The 17,467-nt window shown below is 36.4% G+C and overlaps 1 long non-coding RNA gene across 1 annotated transcript; it reads left to right on the plus strand.

Annotated features, from left to right (window-relative positions):
* The first annotated feature begins 3,958 nt into the window (after positions 1-3,958).
* On the plus strand, positions 3,959-10,501 carry LOC128889255 (uncharacterized). The gene is made up of 3 exons (XR_008460400.1): positions 3,959-3,990; positions 9,559-9,849; positions 10,151-10,501. It is a non-coding gene; the product is annotated as an uncharacterized LOC128889255 (long non-coding RNA).
* Positions 10,502-17,467: the final 6,966 nt, after the last annotated feature.

The raw sequence follows: 17,467 nt of genomic DNA on the forward strand, positions 1-17,467 counted from the left end.
AACTTGGAAATTTAATATGAAAATGGCTTTAATTCAACGAGAATTGTGGCAACATGTAACCGGCGAAGTCGTTGAACCAAAAGATGATGAAGCCGATGAGTTGAAAGAAAACTATAAAAGAAAAGAAGAAAAAGCGTTAGCAGCTATCGCATTAAGTATTGAAAGTGAACATCAGATCCATATAATGGATTGCGTAAAAGCGTCGGATGCGTAGGAAACATTACAAAAGGTTTTTGAACCTAAATCAAGACCAAGAATTTTACAATTGAAAAAGCAAATGGTTTCGATTCGTTTGGAACATGATGAATCGATGAATTCATATTTAGCGAGACTAAAAACATGTAGTGACAGTCTCAAGGAAGCTGGACATGATATATCCGATGACGACTTGCCATACGCAATGCTATGTGGATTTCCAAGCAGTTACGGAGGCATTATAATGGCATTGGCGAATCTGGACGACTCAAAATTCAAATCATCAGAAATAAAATCAATTCTATTAAGTGAGTATGAAAGAAGAGAAGTAAAGGAAACGAGGCAAAGGAGGCATACCACAACACAAAGGAGGCACCACGTAGATTGTATGAGCATAAAAGAGAACATGACCACAGAAAAGAAAATAGGAAATGATTTAATTGTGGTAAACAAGGACATACAGCGAATTATTATAGACATAAGGTACAAAATGTAAAGCATAATCCTCCAAACCAGCGTAAGTACAAAGATTCATTTCTATTAGAATTAAACAACGTGCAATTAGACGATTCTTGGCTGATAGATAGCGGTGCTACGCACCACATTTGTGAACTTAAACATTGGTTCTCAAATTATAGAAATATAACGAGCGAGATAATTTATACAGCTAATAGCAATGGAGAAAATGATCTCAAAGCAATAGGTATAGGCGATATTATAATAGAAACATATGTAAATCATAATGTATTCAGTATAACCCTACATGATGTATATCATGTTCCTAACGTTAGGAGAAATTTGTTATCCGTGTCTCAAATAGAATGTAAACAAAAGCATTTAGTTATAGATAATCACAGGTTACGAATAGTGAATAAGAAAACTAATATGATAGTGGGGGAGGCTATTTGTAAGAACGGATTATATATTGTCAAGACAAGAGTTATTGAGAATTGTGTAAACCGGGTTGAGATGCATATTGCTAGCAATAAATTAGAAGAAAGCGAAAAAAGGCACCAAAGATTTTGCCACGTAAGTATGCGAAGTATTCAAGAATTAGCAAGTAAAGAGCTGGTTAGAGGATTAGAAAAGGTCAATATTAAGGATGTACATTGCAATAGTTGTAGTATTAGTAAATCGGTAAAAGCGCCATGTAAAAGTATTGGTGGTAGACAAACTAAAGCAGTATTAGAATTGGTACACTCAGACTTATGCGGACCCCTACCAGTAAAATCCCTAGGCGGTGTGAGATATTTTCTTACACTCACGAATGATTATTCAAGAAAAATTACGGTATTTACTTTGAAAAGCAAAGATGAAATAGTAAAATATATAAAGAAGTATATAGCCAGAGTTGAAAGAGAAACAGATAGAAAAATAAAAGGAGTAAGAACAGATAACGGTTTAGAATTCTGTAACAAGGAACTAATGACATTGTTTGATAGTATAGGAATTAAACACAAGCGTACAAACACGTATACGCCTCAAATGAACGGAGTAGCAAAAAGGGTAAATAGGACACTTATGAACCTCGTTCGTGCATGTTAAAATCAGCGAGATTACCTGAGAAATTCTGGGCGGAAGCACTACTGACCGCATGCTACATTAAAAATAGAGTTACACATTCCGCAATTGATGATAACACCCCAGAAGGCGTGTGGACTGGGAATAAACCCAGCGTAAAACATTTAAAAACATATGGGTGTTTGGCATATGCACACCTCCCACAGATGAGTAAAAGTAAGCTTAGTCATAGAGCTAATGAATGTGTATTCGTAGGATATTCATCACTAACTAAAGGATATAGGCTATATGATCCCATCAAGGATGATATAATACATACAAAACATGTAGAATTTGTAGAAGATTTGAGCGGGTTTGAATATATATATATGGAAAAAGGACATATGAAATACCAGCTTATGAAGAGATTACCGATGATACGATAGAAGAACTCGATACAGAGGAAAAGAAAGAGGAATTTGAGGAAAAGCAAATCTGCAAGATAGATATCCCAAAAGCAATCGAAGAATCAGAAACAGAATCTAACGTAGAAACGTTTGAAGACAAAAGTCGTATTCACACACCACAACGAGGAAAAGTCATAAGAAACCCGTGAGGATGAAAAGGTAAACCCAAAAATATTGAAACCAATCTCACCGAAATAATTGAGCCAAGGACATTTGAACAAGCGATCACATTACCACAATGCGAAGAATGGAAGAATGCCATGAACGAAGAACTACAAAACCTAGAACGAAGAGATACTTAGGAAATAGTAGATAAGGTTGAAGGTATGAAATGTGTTGGCAGTAAATGGGTATATAAGGTAAAAACAGATTCCGCAGGTAAAGTTGTGCGATATAAGGCGCGACTAGTAGCACAAGGGTACAATCAGAAAAGAAACAGATTATTTTGAGTCATATGCACCAGTAACGAATATTACACAGTAATTAGAATGATACACTCGATTCATTTCTCATTGAAAACGGTTTGCAAAGATTAAAAACAAATAATTGCGTTTATGTATATAAAAGGGATCTTATATTAGCAATCTATGTTGACGATATTATATTATTCGCGAAGAATGTAGATACATTAGAACAAGTTAAAATATTATTAATGTCAAAATACGAAGTTAGAGACTTAGGAAAGGTATCTTAGCTATTAGGTATAAGCATAAACCACACGGATTATCATATGAAGTTGTCGCAAGACAGATATATAGAAAAACTCCTAGATGAGTACAATATGATCGAATGCAAACCATCTAAAACGCCTATCGAATTAGGCATAACATTGTCAACGCGCGATAGTCCTACAAGTGAAGAGAAAAACTAGAAATGAAAAATGTACCATACAGACAATATATTGGATCCCTGATGTATATAGCGTGCGCAACGCGCCCGGACATCATGTACGCAGCAACGAAGTTGGTACAATTTGTGTCAAATCCAGGGAAAGCACACTGGATGCAAGCAAGAAGAGTATTACGGTGTCTGCATGCAACGAAAGAAAAGGGTTTACTATACAGCCAAGGGATTGATGAAGTAGAAATGTACAGCGATGCAGATTGGGCAACGGATACGAATGATAGGCACTCCCATAGCGGAATGGTACTATTTTTAGGAGGCAATCCAATAAATTGGAGATTTAGTAAATAAAAATCAATCTCGACTTCCACAATGGAAGCAGAATATGTAGCACTAGAGAACGTTTTAAAAGAACTAATGTGGATGAACATGTTATTTAAGGAGTTACAAAATTTGTTGAACATAGATGTTCCACGTGAACCTTACATGATTAGGTGTGATAACAAATCAGCCATTGATTTTACGCTAAATAGAGTTGAGCGATCCAAATCTAAACATATAGATATTGCGTACCACATAACAAGAGAAAAATACGAAGAAGGCTTGACACAATTAAAATATGTTCCTTCTAGCGATAATGTAGCAGATATATTTACTAAGGCGTTACCACACAATGTAATAAGCGTTCACGTAGAAAAATTTAAATTATATTAATATAGAATGTAAGAGATTCAAATGTGTTCTAAAAGTGGGGGATTGATGGGTGTTTAGCCCACATTTGTATCACGCGCGACCGTACACGCAATCTTCTTTCCACTTCTACTTCTTATGTTATATACTATATATACGGTTAGTTCGTTTTTCAGTTCTTTCTCTTCTATTATCATTCAAACATTATAAGTAGTATTTAAGTTTATATGTATCCATATATATTTAATAAATATGTTTAATCATAACCCAACAGAAATTTATAACCGATTGGATAGTAATTAAATTTTGTTTCAAACATTTTTTCGTCAAGTTGAAGAAAATGCCAAATATCGATTGTCACCAGAGTAGTAAGTGGGCCAGCATTCAGAAGCGGAGCGAGGACCTGCACCCGTACGTGGTCAGACCAGACCGGACTCCAATTTAACGTGGGCTGACCACTACGGGCGCAGGGTCTCGTGCCACTTTTGAATGCCGTTTCCGATCGGCCTACTTACTAGTCTTTCAAATCTGCTCCGATTTGACAATGAAAGCGTGATTCAAAAAATTTGATTTTTGGGGGATCTGTAAATAATGCATTCGCGCGTCAAAATCCGTGAATGACGTTAACGTGGGGTTACTCGTTCATCCTGAAGATGGGCTTGAAGTTGGAAGCGAGTTTTTAAAAAAATCGACATTTTCGTATTTTATTGCCATTCACGCGAAAAAAAGACATTAAAACTGTGTCGCCCCAATGCCTTAGACAGTACCACATGTGTTCCAAGCAACGAAACATCGTTCCAACCCTTACGCTTTGAGGTGGACCACCCCTACCTCTGCCCCCCTCCCTTCAGCTCTGGGGGTAGTTTTCGAAATGGGACCTTTTCGGCATTCATCCTTAACCTATCAAGAACAAACGTGGCGAATTTCATCGTCCTCCGATGTGTGGACGTACTCCCATATGAAGGGGGTTGAAAATTTCCGAGCTGTTCCATCCCCCAAAGGGTGCCTATGGGGTGCACGGTATGGGCGTTGGCATTTTCTGGATCAGGGAAGTCCAGAGAATGCATTGAGTCCAAAATCGTCCAAAAATTGTGGATTTTAGAGGGGGTGGGAGGTTGTGGTGGGTGGGTTTGTCTGAGAGGGATTTCAAGAGGTGATTTTGTAGAGGGCATCAAGGAGAGTCGCCCAAAGGTTTTTTGAATTTTTCAACCCCTTCCGTCATCCCTGGCTTATTTCAAAGAGGCGTTTTTCTACGCCCTCCCCTTTAGGGAGGTGAATTAGCCCCTTCGCGTCAACCCTCGCCAATGCAACTTTACACACGCCTAGGGGACACTTCAAAAATACTCCTCACGCAGTTTCATTTCAATCAGTTGAAAACTCCCATAGTTACGACGGTTTGAAAAAGTGTCCCGTTAATTGTTGGTAGTAGCATATATAGGTGTTACATAATTTCTAAATTCTTATCGAACATTGTTTGAAAAAGTTGTAAATCATTTCCAGACCTTTCATATCGGGTTTAAACAGGAAGGAACTAATGCAAAGAGGGAAACAGTACTTGCTTTTAAGCAGATTTGTTTTCGTTTGATTTCGTTTGATTTGATTTCGTTTTCATAGTCTGGGCACTACCATATAATATGATTCAGGTCTTGGATTTCTGCTCCACATTGATAAGCACTGTTAGTTATAATGGTAACCATGGCCAATGAGCAATTCAAATTATAGTGGTTGGCTCGACATCTATTAACGAAAACTAAAAAATTTCTGGAAAGATTAAGTCCAGTGTACCATGGATTGTCGTTATCTTTGTGGTAAAATCTGACATAGTTGGATCATAAATCGGATCACCGCTCAGCGATATTTCATAGTCAAAATTAAAAATATCTTTAAATCGATATTTTTCAAAGAAACTAAAGTTTTCATGATATAACCTTTAACCAGACCTTGCTCTTTGATTAGGGTGTTAGTGAACAATCTTGGTTGAATTTTTAGTTGCCTGGTTAGATCAGTAATCGAAGTCTTGAGTATCATACTTTATAATTATATTCTCCTAATAGATCTGGGTACTGAGTAATTAACAAACAAATCTTTACTTTTTGATTTCGAAAGAAATTGGAATATTTTTTTCTTAAAATTTAAAGGCAAGTTACACACATGCAAATTTTTGTATTCGTGGTATAGTTAATATAAAGCATACCGTGACAACTTTGAATTTTGAAATGTACAGTTACGTTTTTCGCTGTCTGCCACTGGATCGCAGGTCACGTAAAAATACGTATTTAGTAGATTTGTGCCCGCTGCACACGTAAGTCCGCGTTAATCCACTCTTTTTTATACTATCATTTTTGTTTCATTTACTTCTTTTTCTATTCTTCATGTGCTGTGACTATTTCTTAAAATAGAATTAATAGAGAAAAGTGACCAAAGTCAGACCCTCAATTGATTTTTTTCTCGTATAACTTTCTTAATATTAACGGTAAAATTAAATTTTCAGAGATTAAAGATTCGATTTTTGATTTTTAATAAAATGACTAAAAGCCTGTTTTGACAGAATTTGTTTGATTAGGATTTGGGGAGAAGGGCATTAAACACTAGTAAATGCTTTGATTAAATATACAACAAATTTTTAAACTTATTCTTTTCGAAAATAAAGCATCATGTGACAAACTTTTATTCTACATTTTCGATTCAATTTTTCACGTAATATCTATCACCCCCTACTCGCTTGTGGTACCAAGCTAATGTGTTAATATATTGTGTACTGTAATCATTAATAATAGCACAGATTTCTTATTGCAAAAGAATGGTCTTCCTTAAAAAAAATAAATGAAATTAAAATATTCAGTAGGGCTACCGGACACCTCAAAACTGATATGCAGTTTCCTCAGATTTTATTATTAAATTACATTAATTCCATCATTTTAGAAGACCGATGGACATTTTAGGAAACAATGCTAATTGATAATGTAAAAAACAATGTCAAATGATAATCTGGAAATAAATCGGATCACCGCTCAGCGATATTTCATAGTCAAAATTAAAAATATCTTTAAATCGATATTTTTCAAAGAAACTAAAGTTTTCATGATATAATTCGACTATGTGCAGGAACATATTTCAAGAAGATAATTTTACACAAAAAAGAGAAATTCTGTAGTCAAAATTAAAAACACATTTTTTTCAATTACTTGACCAAATTTTCGTTTTTAGGACAAAACTCTATTATTTATATATTTGCTATCACGTTCAAAAAAGTATGGTTATTTCATATACAAATGAATATTAACGATTGCGTCACAATACTACCTAACACATTATGTAGAGTATTATCTGGCAAAATTAAGAAAACAATAAATTATAGGAATGGAGGCAAATACAGAGAAAGATGCTTGGCGATAAAAACAAATTAATTTAAAACAAGAAGAATAAAGCGAAATTACAAGAAAAAAAGCTTTCTGCTGAATATGAAACTCCATAAGAAACTTCAAAGAAGTAAAAAAATTACGCTAAGTACATGAAAAAGTGGAGGACTTAAGGAGTAGTCATAGAAAAATAGAAGATCCCTATAAAATACTACAAGAAACGGTTTCTGGCAGATTCATGACATGATATTACGATGTCTCAGTTGTACGTGGACCGATTTTATTGATTTTGATTTTATTTGAAAGCTTATATGCGGTTTACATAAGAAAAATGCCTTTAAATTTAGAAAATATTGCAGGGGCGTTAAGATATTCATGAAAGAAGTTTCAGGTTAGATTGGAATGGACCATTTCTTCTGTAAAAGGAGAAATGGTGGTACGTGGTAGCTCCAACGCCAGGTATATATACGCGGTGACGTATAATTTTTCATGTACTTGGTGTCGCTACCGCGTCTCTAAATAACAAAAGATGAAAAATATAAGCTTTCATTTAATTTCTTCTTTGTTGTTGAAGATAGAAGAAAGTTCTGTAACTTCTCCACATAAAACGTAATCTCTTTAAGATTTATTTGAAATATTTAAAAAAATATTAATAATAAAAGAAATAGGCCAAGACTTAGAACGAAAGGCAGTAGTAAAATACTTTGTAGTGTATTTGTTAAAATCCACGTAAAATTAAAAGTAGCAGGAAGTAGCAGCTGAAATTTATACGAGCACCTGAAGAATAGTTTAAGCTTTTATACAGGATGTCCCAAAACTCGGGGAGGAGCCGGAAATGGGGGGTAGCTGAGACGATTCTGAACAACAATTTCCTTCGCAAAAATGTCGGATGGGGCTTCGTTAAGGAGATATTAAGCGAAAACCCCGACCAATCAGAGCGCGCGTAGACCGTTGGAGCGGCCGCGGTAGCGTAGGCTACGCGCTTGCACGCGAACAAGTGACTCGACGTGCATCGAAACATCGACCTAGCGCGTAGCCTTCGCTACCGCGGCCGCTCCAACGGTCTACGCGCGCTCTAATTGGTCGGGGTTTTCGCTTAATATCTCCTTAACGAAGCCCCATCCGACATTTTTGCAAAGGAAATTGTTGTTCAGAATCGTCTCAGCTACCCCCCATTTCCGGCTCCTCCCCGAGTTTTGGGACACCCTGTATACAAAAATCCGAATGTTAGTCTTGAACGTTTTTCTAAAACTCTTCTCAAAGGTTTAATTGTTACAAGCTTGTACTATTGTTATATGAATTAAAAAGTAGTACGTAATTAACTATTTACTATTCCGTAATCAAAATAGACATACTCATACGTATAAAATGCAATACTCGCCAGTATTTTAACGTTGTATAACGAATATTTAAATAATTAGTTGTACCGTTAACTCACGATTCTCTCTATAAAACGTTGTTTCATATAATAGAATTATCTGAAAAGCTTAATATGTTTCCATTTCAAATTTTTTTAAAGTTTTTTTTACGATGAAAATAAAATGTTAAATAATCAAGTTGAAAAATTGAATTTTGGTTACGAAATGCCGCTTTCCCCAATAGGGTGCACCATGTATTGGGGCATGAACAGATAATCTAGCGTCGATCCATAGCAGATCCACTGCCGCATCACTTGACATGTTAACCCTTTACACTCGAGGCCTTTTTGGCTTGTGCGCACCAGCAATTCCGGACGATTTCGACCAAATTCGGCAAACACTTTACAAATACTTTAAAAACAATTATAAACAAACAAACATATACAAATAATAAAATTCCACCAGTTTATTCATTTATATGTCGAAAACAACATACTTCGATGAATATTACACTCTGTAATTAGTTTTAGTGCGATATTTTGGAAAACAATATCCAAGTTGCATCCTAGGTTTATCAGGACACGTATCACAGTAATACGAAATTTCTCGGCTACCTCCAGGCGTGTTACAGTCAGAACAAACCTTGCAGTCCCTTTTTGGCCCTTTTAGTATTACGTGAAGCTTCGCGTTTAGTCGGATTTCATCGGAACGCGACGTAGACGCTTGCTCTCGTTGCTGGCGATATAATCCTCTCAATTGTTCGACAAGTGTTTTCAGAAATCGCAGATGGCTCAGTGGCTTTTCCTCTTTTTTGGTCTTTTCTAGTTTATACAAAATGTATGAATTGATCAGGGAAATATCCATGCCCCAAAAGAAAGCATTCGCAACCATTTAAGACTTCAGATCACTCGGGCGCCGCCGCAGCGCCGCTCGAGTTGACAGTTCAAATCGGTCGGGTGCCGTATCGGCGCCGCTCGAGTGCAAAGGGTTAATACAGGTATATCCTTAAATTATTCCTAAATATTTCGATGACCACGAATAATACGTTGGGCGATTCTGTAAGTATGTCTTTCTCCCGGCGTTCTTCCAGCACGTAGGCTACCGAGTAACCGGTTGTTATTTAGTCGCTTATTTATTTTTGCATAGATAATCCACAAGAGATGCGAAACGAGATTTGGGTGGAGCGCATACGCCTTGAGTCACGTGTGATTAAACGATGTTATCCGCGATTCTCGGTGCCGTCGCACCTGTATGCCTATGGAATGCCTACGTCGTGCCTTGTTTGACTTTTTTACGCCTCCCCTTGCTTCTCCCGTCATTTCTTCAACCCTGGAGCTGCATCGGAGGATTGACGGTCGGCGGAGATTGTTTTTGGCCGCGAGAAAAGGACACGGAATTTTCCTTTACATTCAAAGGATTTGCGATAGCGACAAGCAGGTGATCCATTGTCTGGAAGAAATTACATACGGCGATAAAACTATTCGATAAAGGGACCACGAAAAATTAATAATGGATATTGTTGCGCCGGTTGTTCACGTGCACACCTGCTACGTGCCCGGCCTCGTGTAATAGAGAAACTGCTCACGGGGCTTCGAGAGCATATTATTCTCGTTCTGATGTGCATGCATGTCAGGGTCTCGCGTGTACAATTAAGAAAAAAAGTCTGCGAAAACGCGTTGCAATAACTGCGCGGCGGTAATGCCGGGGCGTATTTATAATTGCGCTTTCTGTCTTACAGCGGTTGATAGCGGTTCCATACAGAGAAAACAAGTGCAACGAGAACGGGAAGCCGCCGTGACTCCATAGGTGCTCGCCATTTCATTGGACCATTATCCTGTTTGCGCGTACAGACGGCGCAAACGGAGTAAAAGAACTTGTGGAAAGATAGAGAGAAACTCGGACGGGAAGTACAACACGGTTGAGAAAGACAATGCGGTGAAACAAGTCTGAATTCTAAATAAATATGCGCTACATAACGTCTGCCTAGCTAGCCCCCCCAACTTACATAAAATTTAAGGAAAAAATTACATAATAATGTGCTATTTATGCGCTCTTCAAATCCGTAAGAAAAAAATTTTGCGCTCGCTCCGTTTAAAATTTAAAATTTAAATTTATTTAAATGGGAGGGCTGAGTAGGCTGCCAGTCAGCCCCTCCCCCACACACATATTAATGATAAGCAATATTGACAGAGAAACATGCAGGAATTATGCGTTAATTATGCGTTATCGTATAAGAGCAACTTCGATTTTTACGCTCCATCCCTTAAGGGATTTCCCTCTTGGTGCAAATGCCGTTCCTACCGCAGTCTCTTCGTATCGGTTTCAAGAGACACGGTTTAACCAGTAGCATTTTAAGTGCGGCCGAGAGTCCCTACTATGGTTCCTCGTCTCGCAGATTTTCTTGTACCGAAAATCAGTAAACTTTTACGGGTAATATCTTAAAAACTATTTGTAAAAGGGTGTTTACATTAAACTTGCTGAATTCGTCTTGAAACGTACTATCTATTGATCAAACAAAAATTATATAATCCCATTTGAAAAACCAAACGTAACTTTTATATCTCTGTAAACAATAATGATAACAAAAAATTGTTACGGCCAATAAATCGGCCCCCTCTTGCCATTCAATTTCATATCAGAAACTTTTTTCGTATCTTTAATAGGTTACGAAATAATCGACTGTCCAGGATTTCGTGGGACATACTGTATATGAAGTTTGATCCAAAAGTATACGGCCTAAAAATAAGGAAGATAGAAGATTTCTCACTTAAGGGCGACCTTAATAAATGCCTCTGTCAAATGGTACGGCTCTGCAGATACTTTATCAACAGTGGCATATAATTGTTTAAGGGTTGAAAACCGAAAACGTCGCATTGTACAATAACTAAACGCGTAAAATAGCAAATATGCATTTAATTTATAATGACGAATCGACGAGTAATACACAAATAAATGAATCGTTTGGACAATCAAAAGTAGTCGTATTACAGTGAAAAGTAGTTTCCGATCTAACAGACTTACTAATCGAAAATATAGAACATGTGAGAAATGCAATTAATGAAAATCATACAAAATTAGACTGTGCAAGACTGTGGAATTTTAATCAAAAATTTACGAAAGGAGAAACGGCCTGCGTTGTGGAAAAGCAATACTTGGATGCTTCACTATGATAACGCACCTGCTCATTGATTGCAATTTATCCAGCAATTTCTGATGAAATATAATCAAACTACTTACATCAGCCTCCTTACAGTCACGACCCGACTCTCTACGACTGTTACTTGCTCCCCAAATTAAAACGATTTAAAGATGTCAAAAGCATCCAATAAACTTCTTCATTAAAGATATTTTTTGAAAATATCTCGAGATCTAATCATTTTTTTTGCCATGGTACCCTAATCATTTTTTACGTAGAATGAACAGAAGAATCGATCTGTGTAAACAAAATTATGCATTTCTATTTAAAGAAATGATGCATTTGGTAATTGCATATGCACTGCTGCATCTAAATTTAAAGGCCTACAGATGTACTGCTCTTCGAACGATTTATCTTTCTCCTTTGGCATTTTTTCGTTAATGCAATAATAACCGAGTTATGGCTTGATACAATTGCGTGGGCCACCCTGTATACACCGTGTATACCATTTTGTTTTATAACATTTTTCGTTCGATAACAAATATTTCTTACTGTATGTTTCTGTTAGTAAAAAAATTCAAATAGGTGATTTTCTATTTATAAAATTTTGAATGTAATGGTGAATGTGTCTGGAGAATATAGTTGGCAAAACATTCTAACTAAACTCCAATAATCTTTGTGGTGTCGTTAAAAATGCATCGTCCGTTATCGTGATGAAAAACAATTCTTTTTCTTCTTGCGAGTGATGACAATAATGACAAACTTCGACAACTTCTTTTACAAGATACAAGTATAACTGCTTTTAATTGATCTAGTTGTGAACAGTATTTTTCTTTAATAACCGTTTGTTTGTGTGGTAAATATTCGTAATAAAGTACTCCTTTGTAATCCTACTAAACAGATAGCAAAACCTTTTTACAGTCCAATTCGTCTATGACGATGTTTAATGGCGATTCTTCTGGCTTAGACTAATGTTTTTTCTGACCACGTTATCAAAAATTCGCAGAATTAATCATCAATCGTCATACACCAACCAACAATTATGAAGCATCAATCATCAAAATAAATTACAAATCAACAACCATCAATCATCTAAAATGATGCATGATTAGTGATAAATGATTCATGCCTAAGCACTTTTGTCTGTAACTGTAAATGTTTGTGTTATTTTTTTTAACAACTCATAAACTTCATAACTGTTATATATTCACAAATACTTTCGTAAATTAATCTGTTTTTTTTTTATTATAAAAATATACATAAAAATGAACCAATTAGATCAATAAATTATCATATACGGGCTTTTTGTCTTCTATATATTTTTGGTAACTATAGATAGCCTTCCTATGTATAACATTGTGAAATGTATCACCTATGTAAAGCAAGACATCAGTATACCAAAGTTTTTACTATGCATTTACTTTGTTTTATTGGTGCTTTAAGAGGCTCTGCTTCCTTTTATGATTTGACTGATTGACGATCGTTTTAACCCACAGGTACAACACGCACCTTCGATAACTCAAGGTATCGTCCATGTTAAATTAAGAGGAGGCCACGCTCGATTAATTCGAGCGATCGAGAAGCGCGTTCGTTCTCGTTAGTTATCGGAGTACACAGGCAACCGATACGGGAATCGGCTGTCACCGGCGTCGAGAATGGAAGTAACCGAGGCCGGGCGTATCTCGTGATTCAGTAGCTTCTTACCGAACCAAGTAATGCAGTACTCGTGTACCGACGTCGATACACAGGACATTGGGCGTCGTTTTGCTCGCGTGTAAATACCGCTGAATAAGAAAACCGCTATCTGGGCTTTCCATGCCAATATCAGTTCCGGCCAAGCGGTGCCAAGATCGGTCTGCCATCAGTGCCCAGGCTCGCCGATGCCGATACTTTTGACCAGTCAGCGGGGTGCTCTGGAACGGGAGCTCGATTCGACTCGTTGCTCAACTAACACGTGGCGTATCCAAACGAACGCGTGTAACTGTATCGCGCAACGGGCCATTGTACTTTCACGATGTCAGATCAAAATCTATTGACCGGACCAGACTAACAATTAATTTTTTTCACGCATTGCGAGCAACGTTAATCGACTGGCCCAGTTCTGCAAGGGACTCACTAAGAACGCGACCAAATTAATGCAACCACTGATGATATATTTATTATTATTGTCAACATTGATGTTATCATTATCGCTATTATTATTACAACCATTACTATTGTTATCATTATTGTTATAATCAGCAGGTGTTGAAAGAAAAGAAAGCACCGGATTACACTGACAAAAAGATATATTTAAGAATGTAATGTTTGACTATAAAAACTGTCCGTTTAGAATTGTATAAATCGAAACGAAAGAAGATAAGACCAGTAAGTTTATTGGTGGTATTCGTAACAAAGGAACTAAATGATAGAGTTATCAACACATACAATTCACTATTTATAATGATTATCGTTATTGTTATTATTGTTAACATGGTTGTTGTCGATGGAGTTAGAGAAGAAAGTATAATAATTTGGATAAAAAATGCAGATGTCTTTGTAGCACGCTATCTGAATTAATCTTGAGAACTAAATATAACAGGAATTTCCAGAACAGAATGGATCTACATATACGAATTTTTCAGATATCTATTTGTTAAAGAATGATGACAAAATTTATTAAAACTTTTTAAGAAATAAAATGATAAAGGTTGGACTCATGAAGAATGTGTGAGTATAAATCTATCATATTGCAAATTAATTTACAATTCAACTCGGTATAAGATCATTCAAAATTATTAACAGAAAGATGAGAACTTGCAAAAACCATTCGTAGAACGAGAAATTGTCATTCATTTCTATCGACAGACATAATATCCTATTTATTAGGTAACAATTCAAATAGTAAAAAATAAAAAATTGTTAAAATTATCAAATAAATAGTAATATTATTAGTGATTCGTTCAATCAAATGACCATTATGATGTGATAGAATATTTCTTTAATAACCTAATCCTGTCAAACTCCATCTTATTCCGTATCGCATCCTATTTTCAACAACAAGTGCCATTAACAAAGTGTGAGATTTTAATATCTATTAGCTGTATTAGTCCTTGCAGCGATCACAGGTCCTACGGAACAATCGCAGACACGGCTGAGCCTGGCGCGCGCCACTTCGAGCTGACGCGGTTCCCTGAGCGTTCACTCGAATCGCTTCAATAAATTTTAATTCAGCCAATTTCAATTGGCTCCATCTTTTTAGAGGTAACACCAGAAAGAGGAAAAATGAGGCTATAAACTCGTTTCTTCAGATTTTTAAATACATGCCCGGTGTAAAAACAAGGCATTTGTTTCAACAATTAAAAAAGAAAATGGTTCAAAAAACTTCTTTTTGTTCTAAAATAATTTTTATTTGATACTTTCATGTCTTCACTATAAGCACGTAAAAGGTCATTTTCATCCGTTGCCTATGTTACGTATACAGAAACTCTCCGTTTTTAGAAGCTCGCGTTTATTAGTTTTATTTTATCTACCCTTCTGGAATTTGGAGCTCGGTCTCACGGGAGTGCATCCTGCAGCTGCATCCTCTTAATATCATCTTTGACACGCGCTGCGTGGGATAGTTTCTAATCTACCCTTTTCCCAGGGCACACAGCTGCCGACCTCAGAGCAACGAAAATCCTAACCGTCAAATTTCCTAATATGGAAATCACTGACGGTTCCCCACCAACATTTAGGGGTATATAAACCCATGATTTTCGTTGCTCGGGGGCTAGTACGAAAGAGTTACTCGTTAGAGACACATTGATCGTCTGCAGAGTAGTACTCTAGTGAGATCGGGCTTCAGTTCCTTTCGATCATCGTTACCATATAGATCCGCGAAGACGGTTTTAGAATCTATTACGGCCATAAAAGTACTCTCGACCCCCGCATCGCCAGTGGGTCAACACCGCGCAACACTTAGGTAATTTTAACTTCATACACTAACCGCGACAACACGACACTGTACACTTGTAATTAGTATAGTTATTTTGAATATATACTCTTTGTGTAAAAGTCTGTAAGATCAATCATCAAACCTTTACTTTGAAATCACCAATCCTAGCCAGTGTAACGATCCCACAACATAATAACTTTACCGCTCGAGTTATTATTCTATTAAATTAACAAGTTGCGAGGCTTTATCCGCGACGCGTAGTATTCATTACCGATACGATTTAGTCATTGTGTACTCAACCCGAACTCCTAAACTTAACCTATCCTGCGGTTACCCTTTACTGGGAGATACCGATTCCTAGCAGCTATCTGACTTTGCGTCAGAGTCGTCTGCGTTTGTCTCCAATAACCAAGACAACCAAACACCTTAACCTACGGTTACCCTTCACTGGGAGATACCGATTCCTGCAGCTATCTGACTTCGCGTCAGAGTCGTCTGCATTGTTTAATCTATCCTCAAATCTTCGGCACCATTGATACACAATAAATAATCGTATTGGTTCAATTCTCAAATCTATCCCACTTGCTGGGCTCACACACGCGTCGTTATCGCCTTGACTCGTAACACCTAGTTCAATAGCTATATTTTTTTTAAATAAAAGGTAGCACAAAACTTTCAACAGCTGTAAAACCGACAATTTTCAAAATTTTCAAAATCCTTTGAGATACGTTCAAATCAGAGCTGTAAATTCTTAATTACAATTACAAAACGATTACTTGACCAAGTAATTGAATAATTGCCATTACAATTACTCTGTCGCATGTAATGGTATTTCCAGTTACTTAATTACTACCAGTAATCCCATGCATTACTTAATAATTACTTATAACGGCCCAGAAAGTAATTAAAAGGCGTCTCAAATCTAAAGTAGTCAAAAATACTTAAAAGGAATTTGTTCGCAATTCAATAGTATAATTTTGTGTGTTGTAGATATAAGCTTTAGTCACGCAAATATATTGTTTATTTGCCCTCGGTGCATGCGTTTGCGTGTGCTACTCGAGCGGCTTGGTTTGAAGTTTGAATTGGGTGCCGCGCGGAAAAGGGCCTACGGATAATGCTGCGCTGCGATGCGCTGGCGCGACCAGCGTGGAGGTCTTCCAATTATTTGTAATTACTTTGAATTACTTTTGCCACCGAAAAGTAATTAGAAGTCTTGAAAGAATTACTTGAAAGTAATTAAAAAAGTAGTTACAATTACTTTTTAATTACCATTAGGTATACTTAACTACTTTAGACTTAAGACACCTTTTAATTACTATCTGGACAGTTATAAATAATTATTAAAAAGTAATTGAATTACTCAGTAATTAAGAATAAGGTATTGCACAATTACTAAAAAGAAAGTAATCAACAATTACTTAAATAATTACTTTCTAATTCCAAAGTAATTGTTCCAAATTGTAATAAATTCCAAAATAATCATCACTTTACAGCTCTGAGTCAAATATCACTAAAGACTGCAACATATCCAAATTTCGTCAAAATCTGAGATATTATTAAAAATCAAACGAACTTACCTTAAGTGATGTTCGATTATAATTATATGAGAGTCTCGTTCGAGATGATTACATTGTAGTACCGCTACTTCACTAGTTTTAACCAAAAGTTCAGAGAATGAATTCAAAAATCGCGCGCTCCCGCTCTGCGCTTCTACTCTGCCCCCTGTCGACCACTCTTCATATAATTTAAAGTTTCTTAAAATATTGTAGAATTAAGTTTGTATTACTTTTTAACCTAGGGTGGGTAGAAACCTTTCAGGAATGAAAAGGAGGTAGGGATGTAATCATCTCGAACGAGACTCATATAATTATAATCGAACATCACTTAAGGTAAGTTCGTTTGATTTTTAATTATATTTCGAGTCTCGTTCTTCGAGATTACATTGTAGATGTTCAGAGCCATCGATTTCACAGGCAATATGTCTGTAAATTGTTAGTTTTATT

This window comes from Hylaeus anthracinus, unplaced genomic scaffold, assembly GCF_026225885.1.
Source record: "Hylaeus anthracinus isolate JK02 unplaced genomic scaffold, UHH_iyHylAnth1.0_haploid 11997, whole genome shotgun sequence".
NCBI lineage: Eukaryota > Metazoa > Arthropoda > Insecta > Hymenoptera > Colletidae > Hylaeus > Hylaeus anthracinus.